Source organism: Nyctereutes procyonoides, unplaced genomic scaffold (genome assembly GCF_905146905.1).
Source record: "Nyctereutes procyonoides isolate TBG_1078 unplaced genomic scaffold, NYPRO_anot_genome, whole genome shotgun sequence".
NCBI lineage: Eukaryota > Metazoa > Chordata > Mammalia > Carnivora > Canidae > Nyctereutes > Nyctereutes procyonoides.
In genome coordinates, this window is record NW_026575133.1 from 56,198,910 (window position 1) to 56,218,762 (window position 19,853).

The 19,853-nt window shown below is 41.7% G+C and overlaps 1 protein-coding gene across 1 annotated transcript in view; it reads left to right on the plus strand.

The window, feature by feature from the left end:
* The first annotated feature begins 8,929 nt into the window (after nucleotides 1-8,929).
* The window catches only part of EXTL3 (exostosin like glycosyltransferase 3), a 139,044-nt gene continuing 128,120 nt past the window's right edge, over nucleotides 8,930-19,853 (plus strand). Inside the window, exon 1 of the mRNA XM_055346352.1 lies at nucleotides 8,930-9,036. The gene's annotated coding sequence lies outside the window, so the exon portion shown is untranslated. The remainder of the gene's footprint in view (nucleotides 9,037-19,853) is intronic.

Consider the following 19,853-nt stretch of genomic DNA (forward strand, 5'->3'; position numbering starts at 1 on the left):
TATCTCCACACCCAATGTGGGGTTCAAACTCACAACTCAGAGATCGAGAGCCACATGCTCCCACCACTCAGCCAGCCGGGCGCCCTTATCTTATTATTATTTTTTAAAATATTACTTATTTATTTATTCATGAGAGACACAGAGAGAGAGAGGCAGGGACACAGGGAGAGGGAGTAGCAGACTCCATGGAGGGAGCCTGATGTGGGACTGGATCCTGGGTCTCCAGGATCAGGCCCTGGGCTGAAGGCAGTGCTAAACCACTCAGCTACCCAGGCTCCCCTTATTTTTTTTTCTAATAGAAGATCTAACATGAATATTTTTTATCATGAATGGATTTTGTCAAGTACTTTTTTCTGCATCTATTCATAAGATCATATGATTTTTCTTCTTTAGTCTGTTGATATGCTGGATTACATTAACTGATTTTTGTGTGTTGAACTAGCCTTGTACACCCAGGATGAGTCCCACTTGGTGTGGTGTATAGTTCTTTTTATACATTGCTGGAATCAGTTTGCTAATACATTTGTTAAAGGAGTTTTCCATCTATGTTCAGGAAAGACATTGGTTCACAGTTTTCTTTTCTCGCAATGTCTTTGTCTGGTTTGGTATTAGCATAATGCTGCCCTCAGAATGAATTAGGAAGTATGCCCTTTGCCTGTTTTCTGGAAGAAGTGGTAGATAATCGATATTTCTTTCTTTAATGTTTGTTGGCAGTCCTCAGTGAAACCATCTGGGCCTGGTGCTTTCAGGTTTGAAAAGTTATTAATTATTGATTCCATTTCTTTCTTAGATAAAAGCCTCTTCAGATTATATATTTCTGCTTGTGTAAGTTTATGCAGAAATGATTTTGGTAGAAACACGTCTTTTTCAAGAAATTGATCCATTTCATCCAAGTTATCAAATTTGCAAGCATGGAATTATGTATAATATTCCCTTATTATCCTTTTAATGTCCATGGGGTCAATATTTATGGTTTTTAATTATGTATTTACATAATGTATTTATGCATTTTTAATGTACATGGGATCTTTCATTTCTGGTATTAGTAATTTGTATCTTCTCTCCATTTTGCTTGGTTAGTCTGGCCACAGGTTTATCCATTTTATTGATCTTTTCAAAGAATTCACTTCTAGTTTCGTTGATTTTTCTTTATTGATTTTCTGTTTTCAACTTCATTGATTTCTACTCTAATTTTTGTTATTTCTTTTCTTGTGCTTACTTTGGATTTAATTTGCTCTTCAGGTTCTTCACTTTTTTTTTTTAAAGTAGAATCTGTGCTCAGCGTGGAGCCCAACACAAGGCTTAAACTTGCAACCCTGAGATTAAGAATCAGATGCTTAACTGACTGAGCCACCTGGGCACCCTAATTTGCTCTTCTCTTTGAGTTTCCTAAGGCAGAAGCTTAGAGGATTGGTTTCAGATCCTTCTTTTCAAATGTATGCACTCAATGCTATAAGTGCCCTTTATGCACTGCTTTTACTGCAGCCTACAAATTTTGATGCTGTATTTTCATTTAGTTCAAAATATTTAAAAATTTCTTGAGACTTCTTTGACCTATGTGTTCCTTAGAAGTGTGTTGTTTATTCTCCAAATACTTTAGAGTATCTTTATGTTATCAATTTCTAGTTTAATTCGGTTATGCTTTGAGAGCTTACTTTGTATAGTTTCTGATTTTTAAATTTGTTAAGATGTGTTTATGGCCCAGAATGTGGTCTGTCTTGGCAAATATTCTGTGTGACCTTGAGGGGAATGTGTTTTCTGTTGTTGTTGAGTGAAGTAGTTGGTAGATGTCAATTATATCCACTTAATTGGTGATGTTGAGTTCAACTTTGTCCTTACTGATTTTCTGCCTACTGGGCCTGTCTGTTTCTGACAGACTGCCATTGAAGTATCCAACTGTAATAGTGGATTCATTTATTTCTCCTTGCAGTTCTATCCATTTTTGTCTCATATATTTTAACCCTGTTGTTAGGCATGTACACACTAAGGACTATTATGTCTTCTTGAAGAATTGACTCCTTTATCATTATGCGATACCCTTCTTTATCCCTGATAATTTTCCTTGCTCTAAAGTCTGCTTTGTCTGAAAGTAGGATAGCTACTCTAGTGTTCTATTAGTGTTACCATGGTATAACTTTTGCCATCTCTTGAAGTTTTAAAAAATATTACATAAGGGGCACCTAGGTAGTGCAGTGATTGAGTGTCTGCCTTTGGCTCAGGTCATGATCTCAGGGTTCTGGGATCAAGTCCTGCATCGAGTTCCCCACGGGGAGCCTGTTTCTCACTCTGCCTCTCTCTCTCTTTGTGTCTCTCATGAATGAATAAATAAAATCTAATTTAGAAAAATAAAAATAAAATATTAAATGAAATCTACCATTGATGAAATTATTTCTTTGGAAAACATGATTACTCTTGCAGTATAGTAAGCTATTTTCAGTCATTCATACTTTAGTATGAATTAGTACATAAGATCCTTTTAAAGGTAAAGATAATTTTATGTGGAAGGAAATGGAGAAGTTGTAAGAGATTAAGGATCTGTAACTGAGACAGGGAGATGGAAGCTCCATAGAAAGAAAGGAGAGGTAGTCAAATGTAAAAGGCAAATCTTGTGCTCTTTGAGATTCATGCATTTATAGATGCTTTAGAGCTTTCCTTTCTAAGTGAGTTTGTTAGCATTCTCCACTGAGTGTGCACTTGGATATGGAGAGGGAGCTAGGAACGCACAGGGGCTCCAAGGGATAACCTGGTGACACAATGGCTCCTCATAGGTCCATCTTAGAACTTGCTGTGGTTTCTCTCACTAAGCTTAGGAAATTGAGAGAAAGACAAAATTGATCCCAGACTTATTCCCCAAGGTTCCTTTTTCCTTCCTTCTTTTTAGCCACATCCTCTTTTATCATCTTTAACCCCTTTTACTCAGACTGTATCAAGATAGCATCAGCATGTCTAGTTATACTCAACTCTAAGAAGGAGGATATTTTTTCAAAGCCCACTTCCTCTCAGCGTCTCAGGCTTGAGAGGATCTGTCCAGGCAGGACTGGCCTTTCAGCCAAGCTGATTATGTGTTATGTCTTGATGGTATGATTTTGAGGAGTGCCAGCAAGGTTGCCACATCCAAAAAATTATTTTCTATTCATGCCTAAAATTCCACCCTTAATGATTCACACCTGGTGCCTGGAAGGAAAAGACACAGAAAGAAGATACTGGCTGTTTACTTCCAATTTTGCTTCACAATAACCCATGACTAGTGTTATAAAGGGACTTTTTCTTTTAAGATTTTATTTGTAAGTAATCTCTTTACCCAACGCAGGGCTTGAACTCACAACCCCAAGATCAAGAGTCACATGATCTACTGACTGAGCCAGTCAGGCACACCTAAAGGGACTTCTAAGTATACAAATTGAAATGTCTTACAACTTTGCAGTTAATGCCAACAACATACAATACAAAGCCTCAAGGTTTTTGGGCAGGAGAAAGAGAATCAAAGAGGCTTTCAGTGAGTATTTCTTAGGGGGGAGAATAGCAGCAATGAGCTGGGTTTGACCAAGTTCAGACTAGATCATACATTTAATATACTGTCAATTAAAGATCCTTGTTTGTATTCAGTATGCTCTATTACTTATTTTCATGTTAAAGCAGATGAAATAAAGTTGCATGCTGGCATCCTGCTGCCTACTTTGTCTTTATTGGACCATATTTATTGTTATAGTACAATTTGGTAGCTTGACTAAAGCTCTGCTGAGTGTTCCCATGACCACTTACTCTAATCTCTCTTCTTCTCTTCTGTCTCCCATTTGTTTCTACTCTTCTCCTGTCAACCAATTCATGAGGATCAAATGCAGACCCATTTTTGCCACCCTTGGCCCAGGCCCTAGCTCTGACTCCTATTTTTGGAGTTCCTAAACAGCCTCCTCAGGCTCTGTTCTCTGTAGTCCTCCTGCTTTCATTTTGATAGTCCATCTAGGGAAGCCTGTCATTCAGTGGGGCAAAGTAGAAATATCCCTGGTCACAGTCAGGAGTTTTGGATTTGGTTTCCTGTTTCACCACTCTCTATGTATAAGGGATTCTCTGACATAAACAGAAGTTAACCAGGTCTACAAGAGAAAGAAGATCTTACCACATGGAGGGAAGAAGATGTGAAGAATATGCCAGTATTCACAGTAGCATTATTCACAAAAGCCCAAAGGTGGAAACAAACCAAGTGTCTATCAACAGATGAATGGATAAACAAAATGTAATATGTTTATACAATGGAATATTATCCAGCCATGGAAAAGGAATGGGATTCTGACACATGCTGCAACATGAATGAACCTTGAAAATATGCTAAGTAAAGGAAGTCAGACACAAAAGGACAAATATTGTATGATTCCATTTATATTAAATATCTAGAGTAGGCAAATTCATAGAGACGGAGAGTAGATTTGATGTTAGTAGAGGCTGAATGAATGGGGGTATGGGGAATTATTGTTTAATAGGTACAGAGTTGCTGTTTATGGTGATGGAAAATTATGGGAATGGTGGTAATGGTTGCAGAATATTGTGAATGTACTTAATGGCACTAAATTTCTCACCTAAAAATGGTCAGGTTCTTTTGAGGGGGGGGGGCACCTGGGTGGCTCAGTTGGTTAAGCATCTGCCTTCAGCTCTGATCATAATCCTGGAGTTTGGGATCAAGCCCCACATTGGGGCTCTGTACTTCTCCCTCTCCCTTCCACCCAGCTCATGCTCTTTCTTTAAAAAAATAGATTTGTTTATTTATTTTAGAGAGAGATGGGGTGGGTGGGGAAAGGGGAGGGGCAGAAAGAGTCTTAAACAGACTCTATGCTGAGTGTGGAGCCTGAGGCAGGGCTCTATCCCATGACCCTGAGATCAAGACCTGAGGCAAAACCAAGAGTCGACACCCAGGTGCCCCTAAAAATGGTAAGTTTTATGTTATATATATATACATAATATTGATAAACATAATATATATATTATTATATATATATAATATATATATATATTTCCACAATAAAAAGATAATTTTTAAAAACCCTAGGAATTCTTTTTTTTTTTAACCCTAGGAATTCAATAATAAAACTATAGATGTGACTTAAGAAGTATGGCATGGAAATAGGACTCACAGAACTAGGAAAAGAGCGAAAACTTACAGGGAACACAAACCTGAAGCCCTAGAATCAAGAAAACATAGCTTGTTTGGGAATGACAACCTAGATAAGGTGAAATTACCAGGAGCGGAGCCGCAGTTAAAGCTGGTGGATGAGGGAGTTAAAGCCTGATCAGGAAAAGCCTGTGTGCTGAGGCAGGGTGAACTTGATCCAGGAAAGAATTCTTAAGTAGGAGGAACATATGTGTGATGATCAGGTTTGCCTGTGAGAGAGCGCTCCGGCAAGTGTGGGGGATGCAGTGTAGAAGAATGATATTAAAAGCAGAGTGGGGCAGCCCGGGGGGCTCAGCGGGTTAGCGCCGCCTTCAGCCCAGGGCCTGATCCTGGAGACCCGGTATCCAGTCCCACATCGGGGTCCCTGCATGGAGCCTGCTTCTGCTTCTCTGTGTGTGTGTCTCTCATGAGTAAATAAATAAAATCTTTAAAATAAATAAAAAATAAAAGCAGAGTGATGAGCATGGACCCCGCCAGGATAGGCTAGACAAGAATGAACAAGCATGGCTCAGGTGCACCACCAACCTGCACCATATACAGGGCCCCGAAGGTCCAGTTTAAGTGTCAGGAGACCCACCTAGTTGTCTCGGTTTTCTTACCTGCCTTCGCACAAGCTTTACTCTGTTCTAATGGGGAGGAAGTCAATACACCTGGAGGAAGTCCATGTGGGATTTAGCTCAGGTGACAAGAATTATCTGTGTGAGTCCTGGAAGCACTAAACGAAATCTCTCTTCCTGGAAAGCTTCTACCAGAAAATTGGCCTAATAAGAGAAGCAAAAGAGGGGTGTTTCCCTCCAGTCTGAGAAAATTCTGATTGCCTCACCTGTGCCCTGAAGCTGCCTGTCCTACTTCTCCTACCCAGACCGGGTGAGCCTCTCTCAGCTGGGAAAGAATGCACTTCCTCCTTTTTGCCTGCAGTGTTCCATCTCCCTGCCCATTTCCCCTGCCCAAGTGGGCAGGACCTGGAGGCTGTGTGCGGACCCTGCTTCTTATTGAGTCACCCCACTGCCCATGGCTTGCCATTAGCACAGCTGGCCTGTTGGAGCCTCTGCTCCCAACCCACGAGAGCTGCCCCTTCACCTTTTACTGGGGTGCTCCCAGCTCTGGCTCCATGCCAGCAGCCTCCCAGCCTTGAGACTCTGTTAACCCAGTTACCTGGGGTTGGTGGTATGCTGGAGCTCCAACTCTGCGTTCTGTGACCTCATGTTGGTAGCTTGATATTGGCAGTGGTGGGAGTATTTACACCGCAGAAATCCATAAACACCCCACATCAGAGCTTTTCCTTCTGGAGAGCCAGTTGTCCTTTTAAATCAGTACACTGCTGACTGGGCTTCTGGTTCTTTCAGAATTTAAACAAACGGATCCAGAAGTATCGGGCAGCGCTTCACCTATCTCAGAGATCTTCTGGGTCCTCATCACCTTGGAAAGCAGGAGGCAGGGCTCAGTGAAAATTTCGAGCTTTTCATGCCACCTATGTGTTAAGGTTAATTGGAAGAGACTGGCTTGGTTCAGAGACACCACATTCCACCCTTGTAGGGCATCCTCCCCAAGCTGCAAGGGCTCTCATCAGTGTCTTGCCCTAAAGCTGAATTCTGCAGCAGGAGGGTATTTGTGTGTGCCCTCCAGTGATGGGGCTCCTGTTTCCTGTAATTCTCAACCCATATTCTTTCTGTCCATGTTCTTGAGCTTCAAATGCAAGGAGTCCTGCCCTCTTCCCAGGCATTTGGACACATCTTCAAGCCCTCTCTGCAGGAGGCTGGATACACCAGATATACTATTTATGAAGCCTCTAGGCTATTTTATCTCATTAACATCCCTGGTTTCAACTAAAAAGGCCTGCATGGTGTTTCAGGACAGAAGGAAGAAAGCTGCAATCAATTTGGTTTCACTACATTTTTCAGTTCTTAGGGTTTCGATACACGTGAGATTGTATACATTATACATTATACTATTGCTTGTCATTCAGCGGGTGCAGTTTTATAAGATTACATTGGAATCCTGTGATGCGTTGAATTGTGTCCTCTCTCTGTTCTCCCAAATTAATAGATAAAGTCCTAATCATCAGTACCTCAGATCATGACCGTATTTGGAAATATGGTTGTTGTGGACATAATTAGGTAAAGTGAGGTCATACTGGAGTAAGGTGGGTCCTTAATCCAATATGACTGGTGTTCTTATGAAAGGGGAACATTTACTTGAACATAGGCACACATATAGGAAGAACACCGTGTGAATATGAGGATGGCCATTTAGGAACCGAGAGAGTGGCCCGGAACAGATTTTGTTTCCCTCACAGCTTCCAGAAAGAACCAACCCCACTGACATTTTGAGCTCAGACTTCCAGCTTCCAAAACTGTGAGAAAATACATTTCTGTTTAAGTCACCCAGTCTCTGGTACTTTGTTACAACAGTCCTAGCAGAGAAAAAAACCTCCCCTGCTCCCTTCCACAATAAATTTATTTCCTTTTGTGTCCCACCAGGATTCTCAGACAAGTAAATTTATCATGGCTCACTACACCCTGAGAATTTTTTTTCTTTTTAGACAACTTCTTTTTATGACTTACAGCGAGGTGAAACTGAAGTACTGCAGTGCCATCCCACATTAGAACTAGTCCCAACAATTTAGCAAATAAAAGAATCTTAAGACATTAAAGTCTATATTAAACTCTAGAAATAATTCACATTCCTCCAAAGTTTTTTTTTATATTTGTGAACACATGCATTTTCACATGGTTGGAATCATTGGCCATGTGGTTCCCCCACCTACTTTTTTTTTTTTTTAAAGTAGTGTCCAGCACAGCAGGCAGCCCAAGGTGGGATGTTAACTCAGAATCTCAGCTGATCAAGACCTGAGCTGAGATCAAGAGTTAGGCGTTAACCAACTGAACCACCCAGGCACCCAGCCATGTACTTTTCTTGTGTTCTATGTTTTTCATTTAACATTATTTGATAGAAATCATCCTACATAATGATTCAATTCATATTATTTAAATAACTACATATTATTTTTGTACCTTTCACGTATGATTCATTTGTTATTTTCTAATTTCTCACTAGGAGTACTTTTGTATAAGCCACTTTTTTTTTCTACTTCTTTTGAACTATTTCCTTGAGGTATATATGCTCAGTAGAGAAAGTCCTGGATTTCAGTTTCCTAGTTCCTGTTACATTTTTCCCCTCATATTCTCTAGACAGATTGAGCCCATCTGTGATTCTACCAGAAATAAAAATTAAGTGCAGATTTCTTCATAATCTTGACGTCATTTAGTCTTACAATTAAAAAAGTATTTTCCCTAGTTTAAAAATGCTTTCCTTAGTCTCCCAAGTTCCTTTAGTTTCCAGTTGGGTCACTGCTAAGGGAAGGGGGCTTCGGGGACTTGTGAAGCATCTGGTTTAATTGTGATGTTTTACTGAGGTAAGGGAGACATGCAGCAGACCCCAGCTCGCTGGGGTGGCGCTGGGTGCAGGGCCTTCCTCTGGGCTGCAGCCCCGCCGCCCTGCGAGCGCCCGCGCTCCGGCCGGGCTCCCTGGAACTGCGCCCACCAGGGGTCAGTGTCCGCTCAGCTTCGGGCTCTGGCTTCCCACAATGCACCGGGCTCCCTAGTCCCCGCGCTGGGAGGTGACCGAGCTGCGGCCGCGGCGGCAGGAGCCCAGAGGGTCTGCGGGGCGCGGGGCCGCCGGGCCGCCGGTCGGGGGCGGGGCCTCGGCCGGGGGCGGGGCCTCAGCCGGGGGCGGGGCTTCCAGGGCGGGGCGGGGCCAGAAGCCCGGAGCGCAGCTGTCGCGGGCCGCGGTGCCCCTCCCGCGGGCGCCGCCGGGGCTTCGCTCGCGCCCTTCCCCACGTCGGAGACCTGTGCACCTGGCGCTGTAGCAAGGTAGGGGGGCTCCTCAGGACCATCTCTTTTTTTGGGGGTGGGGGAGGTGTGGAGTCTCTTCTTGCTCAAACTGGAGAAGACTTTAACTGCCAAAATTTAGGCATGGAGCAGCCAGGTTGGCTCGCGGGGATGTGCTTTAAAACTCTTTTGTCTGCGTCCCTTTCTGGGCTCACTCCAGGCTGCTGGGCGTTGGGGAGCCTGATTCGGGGGTCCGTGCCTGGGCAATTTCAAGCTCCTGGTCCATCCGTTCTGCCTTGTGTGTGGATGCAGACTCCGGGTGGGGTATGAATGTGGGAGAACTTGTGTGGGTGTGGGCTGGGTTTCTTCGGATATGTGCGTGTGTGAGAACTCAGGAGAGTGTAGACGGGGTCCGGGTCTGTTTCACAGTGTGGATGGGGATCCTGAGTCCCCGCGGTTTCAGGTACTTGTGAGCGGCGTCCGTCCGGTGCGCCGCCCTGTCGGGAGGTGGCTAACCTGTGCTCTCAGGCAGTAGGTGTCAAGTTCTAAACTGTTCCCCAGGACTTCTCAGGACACAGCTTCCCAGCAGTCCCCACCGCCACAGCCCCCTCACAGCACGGCTGACCCTAGTATGGAGATCCTACAATTTGACCTCTCCAAAAAACGGAGTTTGGCAGATTGAATGCCCTGGAACAGGGGCGGCACCTGCGAAAGCTTGAGCTTGTAGGTGTCTGTCCTTCTCAGCCTGTTTCTGGGTCACACTGCAAGGCTCCATTCATTCAGCCTCACTTCCTGGTAATAACGTTCACCCTGGTAATAATGCCAACCCTGGATAATTCCAACCTGAAAACTCCAGGCTGCGGTTCTAAAATGAAGTCCTTTTGCCCACATCCAGAGGCTCTGAAAAGCCCTTTCATCCTCTGATGTCTATCCCCAATGCAAAATATATTTTTAAAGATATATATATGTCTATATTTAAAACCCCCACCCTGTTATACCCATTCCAATAATTGTCAATTGATTGATTTTAATTGTGAAATCCAAGCAGTTTCTTTTTTCTTTTTTAAATACTTATTTATTTATTTACTTACTTACTTATTTATTTGAGGGAGAGAGAGAGAGAAAGCATGCAGAGGGAGAGGGAGAAGCAGACCCTGAGCAGGGACCCCAGGATCATGACCTGAGCCGAAGGCAGACCCTTAACTGAGCCACCCAGGTGCCCGCGAGCAGTTTTTATTGTTTAATAATAAAGATTATAATGAGGAAAATTAAACAGTGTATTCTTCAGGTGAACATGATCCAAATTAGCTCATCATAAAAGGCAGAAGGTAGGAAATCAGACAAACTTGATTCTACAACATTTCTGCCTCTGAGAACATTGGATGATTAAATTTTCTTTATTGTTCTTTCCAAATGTAAAATGCTATGAATGAACATATTTCTCTTTTGCCGGACACACTTATTGATTGGAGATAACAATCAAAAATAAGAAAAGTCTTTCAAACTATTATCACCTTTTTAAAAAATATTTATTTATTTATTTGAGAGAGGCAGGGTTGCAGGGCAGAGGGAGAGGGAGAGAGAGAATCTCAAGCAGACTCTGTACTGAGCATAAAGTTGCTTGGGATCTTGATCTCAACTACCCTAAGATCAGGACCTGGGACCCGGGGATCACAACCTGAGCTGAAGACAGATGCTCAACCACTGAGCCACCAGGTGCCCAAAAGATACACATCTTTAAAAAACCAAAAACAAGGAGAAAATTTGTCTTAATATACATCAGTGCTTCCCATCATGAGGTCTTCAGTTAGGGGCAATAAACCCAAAAGATAAAACCCAAATCTAGTTAAGTCATTAATTGTCACCAACACACATAAGAACTAGAGGGCACTGTTTGAAGCTTAAAAGGAACAGTTTAAGGAGGTGTTAAAGATAACTTTGCACAGTAGATTATAAGCATCAGTAAGCCCATAGCCTCAAGAGAGTCATATGGAAAGATACTGATACCCATATAAAGAAACTTAAATACAAATTCATGGGCTCACTAAAAATAAGCAGATCAAATGTTTCCTACATCAACTGTAAATATATGCATTTTAAGTTACCATAAACAGTCCATTGGTTTTACAATCTTCCAATGTCCTTATTATTTTCAAAAACAGCATAGCTGGAACAGTTCTTACTTCTGAAGGAGATAAATTTAAAAATTGACCTCTAGCCACAGGCTGGAGTTTACAGCAGGTAGCACAAACAAGTGACTCATAATTTACTCCTTCCTTGAACAAACAATTATCAAGCACCTACTAAATGCAAGATTGGACTCACCGCTTTAGTTCACTCCTAGTGAAAAATAGGCATAGCCCCCTTGTTGGGGGCTGTGTACTTCAGGAGCATACAATTACAGGCAGGATATTTCTCACCCATTAAAGAAGCAAAAGCATCTTTCAGAAGAACTGTGAAAACCAGAGGACCTCAACTTAAAAACACATTTTATTTTGGAAAGAGAAAGGGATAGAGACAGTATCTTTGAATATATCTCCTTTGGCTTCTATCCCTTGTGGTGCTAATTAACAGCAACCACAAAACCTCCTCTTCATTAAATAGCATGTTATTAGAATTGTTCTAATAACAGAGTCATGTAATATGAGACTATTAGAAACAGTTATTCTGATCAACTCAAGAGTTAATCATATGTGAACTATTCCATCTTTATAATAATAAAAATACCACCTAATTTATTCATATTCACATATTTATTAAATAAACATCCTAACAGTGTGCTAACACTGGAAATGCAAATAATCTAACCCCTGACTTTAAGAAGTTGATTTAGTTGGGAAATCAATCTACAGATAATTACAAGAAAGTGTGTTCTTGGTATAGTGATACCTGCTTCTGCTGCTGTGGGCTCCTACTCTGGTCTCATGGGGTCAGGAAGGCCTTCTGGAAAAGTCAATGCCTGAAATTCGTATTAAAGGATGACTTTTAGGCAGGAATGGAAAAAGAGGTTCTCCAGGTAGAGGGGACAAGTATGAACAAAATCACGGGGATGAAGTGCAAGATAAGAGGCCCGGAAAGACTAGGAATAAGAAAGACTGAAGAGAGAGGTAGGTGTCAAATTAGAGAAGGCCTGGTAATGGTGAGGGGAGCCACTGAAATCTTTAGTAGGGGAACAACAGGATCATATGTGCTTTAGAAAGTCATTCTGAGGCATGAGTGAAAGCTAGACCAAAGAGGCCAGGAGGCAGGTGGCTGTAGAAGTGATTAGAAAACGATGAGGGCTTAGCATCTATAGAATGGCTTTCTCATATATTATTTCATTTGGGTTTTAGAACCCTTTGCAATCAGTAGGGTAATATTAATATCTTCATTTTGTAAGTGCTTACCTCAGTGCTTTGAGTACATCATCCTCAACCCTTATAAAAACTCTGAAAATTAAGTATCATTAGGTCACTTTACAGAAGTTGATACTGAGACAGGGTCAGAAGCAGTTCCAGGTCGAGTGTCTAGTGTGGGATTCATTCTGAATAGCAAGTGGGTCCTCCTCCTCTTAAGAATGAGGCAAGACAACCCTTCCACGCAAATCTATACCCTTGAAACCCCTCTTGGAGTCAGTATGACAATGAGCCTGCAATGCCCAGCTTCCTAAGTGGTTCTGTCTCTGCATTTAAAAGTCCCATTGAACAAAACAGTGTGGCAGTTCCTCAAAATAGTAAACAGAATTACCATGTGATCCAGCAATTCCAATTCTCTGTGTATACCCAAAAGAAGTGAAAGCAGAGTCTCAAAAAAATGTTTGGATGCCTGTGTTTATAGCAGCATTATTCACAATAGTCAAAAGGTAGAACAAGTCAGTGGACAAATGGCTAAACAAAATGTGTTACTCAGCCTTAAGAAGGAAGGAAATTCTGACATGGATGAGACTTGAGGACATCATGCTAAGTGAAATAAGCCAGTCACAAAAGAACAAATACTGTATGATTCCACATATGGTAGAGACAGAAAGTAGGCTGGTGGTTGCAGGCCAGGGGAGGAGGAGAATAGAATGTTTAATGGGTAGAGTTTTGGTTTGGGAAGATGAAAAAAGTTCTGTGGATGAGTGGTGTGAAGTGGCCCAACAATGTGAACATGCTTAATGACGCTGAACTATACACTTAAAAATGGCTAAAGTGATCAATTTTATTTTACCACATACACACAAAAGTCCTACTGAGCATCATGTTATGGTCAGATGACCACATTCCAGAAATTTAATAAATTTGTGATAAGACTAGGAAGTACAAGTCAAAAATCAAAGCGGACATGTTGAAAAACCCAGCCCAAGAAAAGAACGCTGGCTGGATTCCCAGAGGACAGATCACAGAAGTGTAAAGTTAGAAGGTTCCGGAGGCACCCACCATTTAGTTCAACCTCTACTTTTACATATGAGCACAGTGAGGCCCAGCGTCATCAAGTGACTTGCCCAAGGTGACAGAGCAAGTTCAGGCAAAGGGAGAATTCAAAGCAAAAACCTGGCCTCTGCCAGACATTCATGCCTGGGACTGACGGGGAACCTCTTTGAGCTGACAAAGGTGTGCTCTGGCCTTCTTTTTAAGCAGAGAGAGAAAAACCAAGCTTTCCATCTTGATCAGTCTTGCTGCAGTCAATTCATAGGATTACAATTACTGAAGAAAGTCAGGTGCTTAGAACTGATGTTCAGTTGCAGGCTTTGTCAAGGTAGCAAGGTGGGAAAGTATGATGAGTTAGAGTTCATTCATTCATTCAATCATTCATTATCAAATGCTTGAGGGCCTACATTGTGTCAAATATCTTCTCCAGTTTCCAGTTTTTTCAACAAGTAACAAGTGTCTGCCAGCTTTATTCTAGATGCTGTCCTGACAGTCGCCCTTGGATGTAAACTCTATTATTAACCTTCATTGACTTACAGAAAGGTCAGTAGGGGAACGGATATAATTGGAGGGGAAGTGACATGAGGGGAAGCAGGAGGGTGGCAGATGCCAAAGAGAGTGATGATTCTGGTGAGGAAATCACACAGGGCTAAAGGATTCTCAGGGACGTGTGTCTAGGGGCTGCAGATGCAGCAGAATGGGAGTCCTGCTCGTGTAATTGGCACAGACAAGTGTGGGAACTGCCTAAAGTTCTTAATGCCTGCATAAAGGATCAGTGATATCTACAGTGGGAACTCCAGAAGATAAACACAAAGAGTGATACATGGAAACAAGCAGAGATAGAGAGAGAGAGATGCAGAAGACCACGTGAGATGGAAAAACCCTTCATGGGGCTTTATATTCATGGTATTACACCCCAATCGTGTGACCTGTAAGGATAAAGCCCGGTTGGCTCTTCACAACTGTGTGCACAAAGGTAAATAGAGACTTTTTTCTTTGAAATACAATATTTGGGAAAAAAATCCAATATTTGGACCTGCCAGCTTTCAGAAGACCTTAGGTATAGGATATGAGGTAAAACAGGGCTTAAACAATAAGGCACTAGGGTAGTTTAGTAAAACAAGGTCAAGATTTGACACCACTTAAGAAGGAAGGGCACGTTAGGAAAGTCACAGTCCCTTGCATAGAGGAGACACACAGTATATTCTATGTAGATTTGAAACTGTAAAAGATAAAAGTGGTCATAGCAGTGAAGCAGAAATAGATTCTACTAGGTACCTGGGATGAGATGCTTTGGCATGGGTTTGGCTTTATGCTTCTTGGAAGCCATAAAAGGAAACAGGTTGGGTTATATCATATTCTTATTCTGGCAAGATAAAATATACAGATTCAACTATAGAGAAGACTTTTTTTTTTCTGGAACTAAATTCAAGGAAGGATTTATCACATGGGCTCCCTTGAATATAATTTTGAAGCTGTAGACAATATCTCCAATACCATTTTATGGTCAACTCTGAAAACGTCACCCAGATGAATGGTTTTTATTGCAACAACACTCTTAGCTCTGCGTAGACACTGTCTGGAGTTATCACTGAAAGTGTATTTTTCTGTCAGAATGCTACTGCAGTAGGATCCCAGGAGAGTCACTTTCAGGAAGTTACCAAAGGATGAGTCACCAGAAGAACCAGGGGAAATGGGCCGAATCGGACACCTGAGCAGGAAAAGGCTTAACTGTCCATTGAGCTTAGTCATCTTTACTGTCATAGAGAAGACTATCCCTTAGCAGGAAATAAGAGCTAAGTGGTCCAACAGGCATTTAAGCTTTGAAGCAAGAATAGAATAAGCCTGTGCTACTCTTGACACAAAATGGCAGGCTCCAGGGATGATAATTCCTGCTGCTCTTGGGTAGACCAGCAATTAACAAGCAGCTGGTGACTTTACTCTATGTAAACTAAACAGGAAGTGATATAGTAGAAAGTCCATGCATGGACTTTGAAGTCAGATAAATCAGGCTCAAATCCTAGCTCTGCTACTTACTTTCACAAATTAATTTTTCTGATCCTTCATTGGATTTTAGTATCATCCTTTTATGAGTCATTTTAGTGATCAGAGATAAGATGTATAAACAAAAATAATAATAGCAGTTAACAATTATTGATACTTACCTCAGATGCAGCATTATGTTAAGTGCTTTACCTGCATTATTTTGTTTATTCTTCAAAGCAGGTAATATGTGGTACATATTACCTGGCACCTAGGTGCTCAACACATGGTAAGTATTAGTATTATTAGTATCAGTTATAATAATAGACAAATTAGATAACAGTGAAAGAGACCGTCTTTGCCCTGGGAATTAGTTCCTGGAAAAGGGGTTGGCAAACTCATCCACAGGCCAAATCATGCCCATATCTGTTTTTGTATAGCCAGTGAGCTAAGAATGGTTTTTATGTGTTTCAATGGTTGAAAAAATCAGAAAAATAATATTTCATAACGTAAGAAAATGATATAAAATACAAATTTCAGGGTCTGTAAATAAAGTTTTATTGGAACACAGCCATGTCCTTTTGTTTACATATTATTGTCTGTGGCTGCCTTCATGATACAACAGCAGCATTGAGTGGTTGTGATGGAAATATGTATGGCTGACAATGTCTAAAATGTTTACTAAGTTGCCTTTTACAGAAAGTGTTTGCTGATCCCAGATCTAAAACAAGACCTCCAGGTGCCAAGGCAGTTACAGATTAAAAACTTAGTCCATTTCAGTGTAAGGAAGGCTGCCCAGGAGTGAATAGTAAGAGATGGGATCTAGAAGGAATGAAACTCCAGTTGGCCTTGTGTTTGGGCTACTGGACAAAAGGTGCAATAGGCTGTTTCAGTGCCAACTTGGATGGGTTGAGGAGAGAAAGCCTGGGATAGACCATTGATCTATGAGCTTTATGAGCAAAGCTGATCTGGGGCTGGAATCTGGGACCTGTGAGCTGTTCATTTTTATGCCTTTGTATGTTTGCTTTGTGTTTTTGTGTTTGTTTGCTTTTCTGTGTTCAACAAAACTTCCCTCTTAAAAATTCTAATCTTATCCAGTTTAAGGGAAGGGGAAAAAATACTGTTTCACACTAGGACTAGGATAAAGTCCAAGCTCTTAATGTCTTAACTACTCTTAAGCTCTGTAGTTTCTGGTCTGGTTCCTTCTCACTTGTTGAACTCATATTCTGTCCTCTTCCTAAGCTTGGTGCTCCATTCATGCTGTGCAACTTACAGCCCCCAGAAATAAGCCTATTCCACATGCCGTGCTTTTTAATACTATGCTGTTCTGTTTTCCATGCTCCCTCATCTTCCCTTCCTTTTTTAAAATAAATTTTTAATTTTTATTTTTAAAAGATTTTATTTATTTATTCATGAGAGACACACACACACAGAGAGAGGCAGAGACATAGGCAGAGGGAGAAGCAGGCTCCATGCAGGGAGGCAGTGTGGGACTTGATCCCGGAACCACAGGATCATGCCCTGGGCTGAAGGCAGGTGCTAAACTGCTGAGCCACCCAGGGATCCCCTCACCTTCCCTTCCTTGGGAAATCCTCATCCTTCAAGACTCTGCTAAAATATCACCTCCTTCATGAGGCCTTCCTGACTCTTTCTGCTCACGCTGAGAAATGATCACTCTCACATTTTTGCCTTCTACCTCCTATCACAGCACCAGTCCCTCGGTATTTACTTAGGCTACAAATTCTTCAAAGTTAGAAAAGATGTAATCACTTACTTCTGGGACATTAACCTCAGTGTGTGAAGGCTGAGAAGGAGAATCAGAGTACTCTAAAGGAGGAATGAACTTTCTAGCTCAAGAAACTGGAAAGAGGGATCCCTGGGTGGTGCAGCGGTTTAGCGCCTGCCTTTGGCCCAGGGCACGATCCTGGAGACCCGGGATCGAATCCCACGTCGGGCTCCCGGTGCATGGAGCCTGCTTCTCCCTCTGCCTATGTCTCTGTCTCTCTCTCTCTCTATCTGTGTGACTATCATAAATAAATAAAAGCTTAAAAAAATTCTCAAAAAAAAAAAAAAAAAAGAAACTGGAAAGATAGGTAAGAAATGAGGCAGATAAATGAAAATCCAGGCAAGGAGGCCAGGATGGCAAAGTTCCTGCCTGGTTTCTGTTTTTGTTTGTTTTTCCTTTGTGAAGAATATTGAATAATTCTGTTTAGGAGATACCCTCAATCCTAAAAGACAAAATACACTATTCAGAGTATTGGTATCATAGCTTCCTACAGATAGTTATCACAAGATCACATTGTAATTCAGAGAAGACACTTCAGGAAGCGTTGAGATAATATGGTCCCCACAGCATATGATAATGATAAAATGTGGCATATGGACAGAACTTGGATAGATAGCTAAGTGGCTGGGAGAGGCCATCTTTCAATGCAGATGTCTCATGTGAGTTTTTATCACTCTCATCTGAAACTTAAGAGCTGACACTGCAAGGCAACCTTATCAGTAGCCTTTTGGTGTTTGGCATTTGGTCAACCCAAGGGTTGTGTCTGCTCTTAAGAGAACTGTTGCTGGTAACTTGGATCTCTTCCCTGGGCTGCCCCTAAGATCTCAAAACCTTTATTTTGCAAGCACAGTTTGAGTTTCGATTTGTTTTGTAAACCGAGATTCCTTCTCCTATTCCAGCCTGCTGAATCTTATTGGCCACTTTGCACTCTTGTCACACCATTTTGTGATAACTTCCTGTGGTTTCTCTTCATCATGTTGGCAGTTTATGATGCAGAAAGGCTGAGGGTCATATCAGCAAACTTAACAGTTCCTCTTTTAGATTTAGTAATGAAGAGTATTCCAGTACTAGCATTTAAAAAAATTTATAAAAGAGATTGTTTTATAAAGGTCTCTTATGTAAATCAGATGTCTCAGAAAGCAAACTTTCTTATAGATTCCATTCTTTCTTTGACTACCAGATTTAGGTAAAACCACGGAATGGTCTCTCTCATCAAGTGAGCCCTTGTAGCTCTATGTCAGCTCTTTTTTATTTTCCTAGTCTCTCTCCTTTTCTCCATAGCAAGTTTGCAAACACCTTTCATTCTCCTTAAACCTCCCACCACCAAAGTTTCTGCAAAGGACCATGCCTGCTACTTCATGGAGAAGATAGAGGCTGTCCAGTAGAAACACCTCAGGTTTCTGCTGCCACATGAACTAGTCTGGTTAATTCTGCATGCATCCTCTGCTCTTTCTATACAGTCCCAACTCAAGAGATATCCATCCCTTGGGTTAGGACCAAGTTTTAAATCTGTGCCTGGGCTGGTGCTCTGAACCTTCTCCCCTCATCCCTCAGGGACCTTTCTCAAGGATTGCTGAGTCCTTCTCATTAGCCTGTATATACATGTCCCCATCTCATCCATCTGAAAACCTCCTCCTCCTCACACCTCAACTTCTTTTTATTTATTTTATTTTTTTAAGATTTTATTAATTTATTTATAGAGACACACACAGAGAGAGAGGCAGAGACACAGGCAGAGGGAGAAGAAACAGGCTCCATGCCGAGAACCCGACATGGGGCTCAATCCCGGGTCTCCAGGATCACACCCTGGACTGAAGGTGGTGCTAAACTGCTGAGCTACCGGGGCTGCCCTTCTTTTTATTTTTTAAAAAGATTTTATTTATTTATTTATTTATTTATTTATTTATTTATTTATTTATTTATTTATTTATTTATTTATTTATTTGACAGAGAGAGAGATTGAGAGCACATGTAGGTAGAGCAGCAGGCAGAGGGAGAGAGAGAAGCAGGCCCCTCACCAAGCAGAGAGCTAGACTTGGGGCTGGATCCCAGGATCCTGGGATTGTGACCTGAGCTGAAGGTAGATGCTTAACCAACTGAGCCACCAGGTGCCCCTCACAACTCAGCATCTTAAATTTAGAATCGTTTCTATTCTACTTCCTTATCTCAGCATCTAGTTCCCTTTAGTCTGTCTTGTATCCTTGTCACTCCACTGAAACTGTCCTCACAAAGGCCACAAACTACTGTCTTGTTGCTAACCTCAATGCATTTGTCTTATCTCTCAACAGCATTTGACTTTCACAAGCTTCTTTTTGAAGAACTCTCTTCTCGGCGCTGTACTTTCCAGGTTCCTTTTTCTTCTTGTCTTCTTCTTGGGCTCTTCTTCCTGTGTCACCTCCTCAATGGTAGTTATACCCTGGGCTCTGTACTCCCACTGTCTCCACTCTTCCCAAGTTTTTTTGATTCCAAGCAAGTAGGACCCCAACTCAAACTTAACAATCTACCAACCGAACCACCACTACCACCACCACCAAAAACCACAGTCAAGGAAAATACATTGATTCATGTGCCTGTAAAGTCCAGTGGTAGAGCTGGGGTTGCTGGTCCAGAAATGTAAAATAAGGACATAAGGAGTAGCCTCATTCTTCCTGCCTCTTAGTGTTGTTTTCGTCTGTGTTGGCTCCATTCTCAGGCAAGTGATG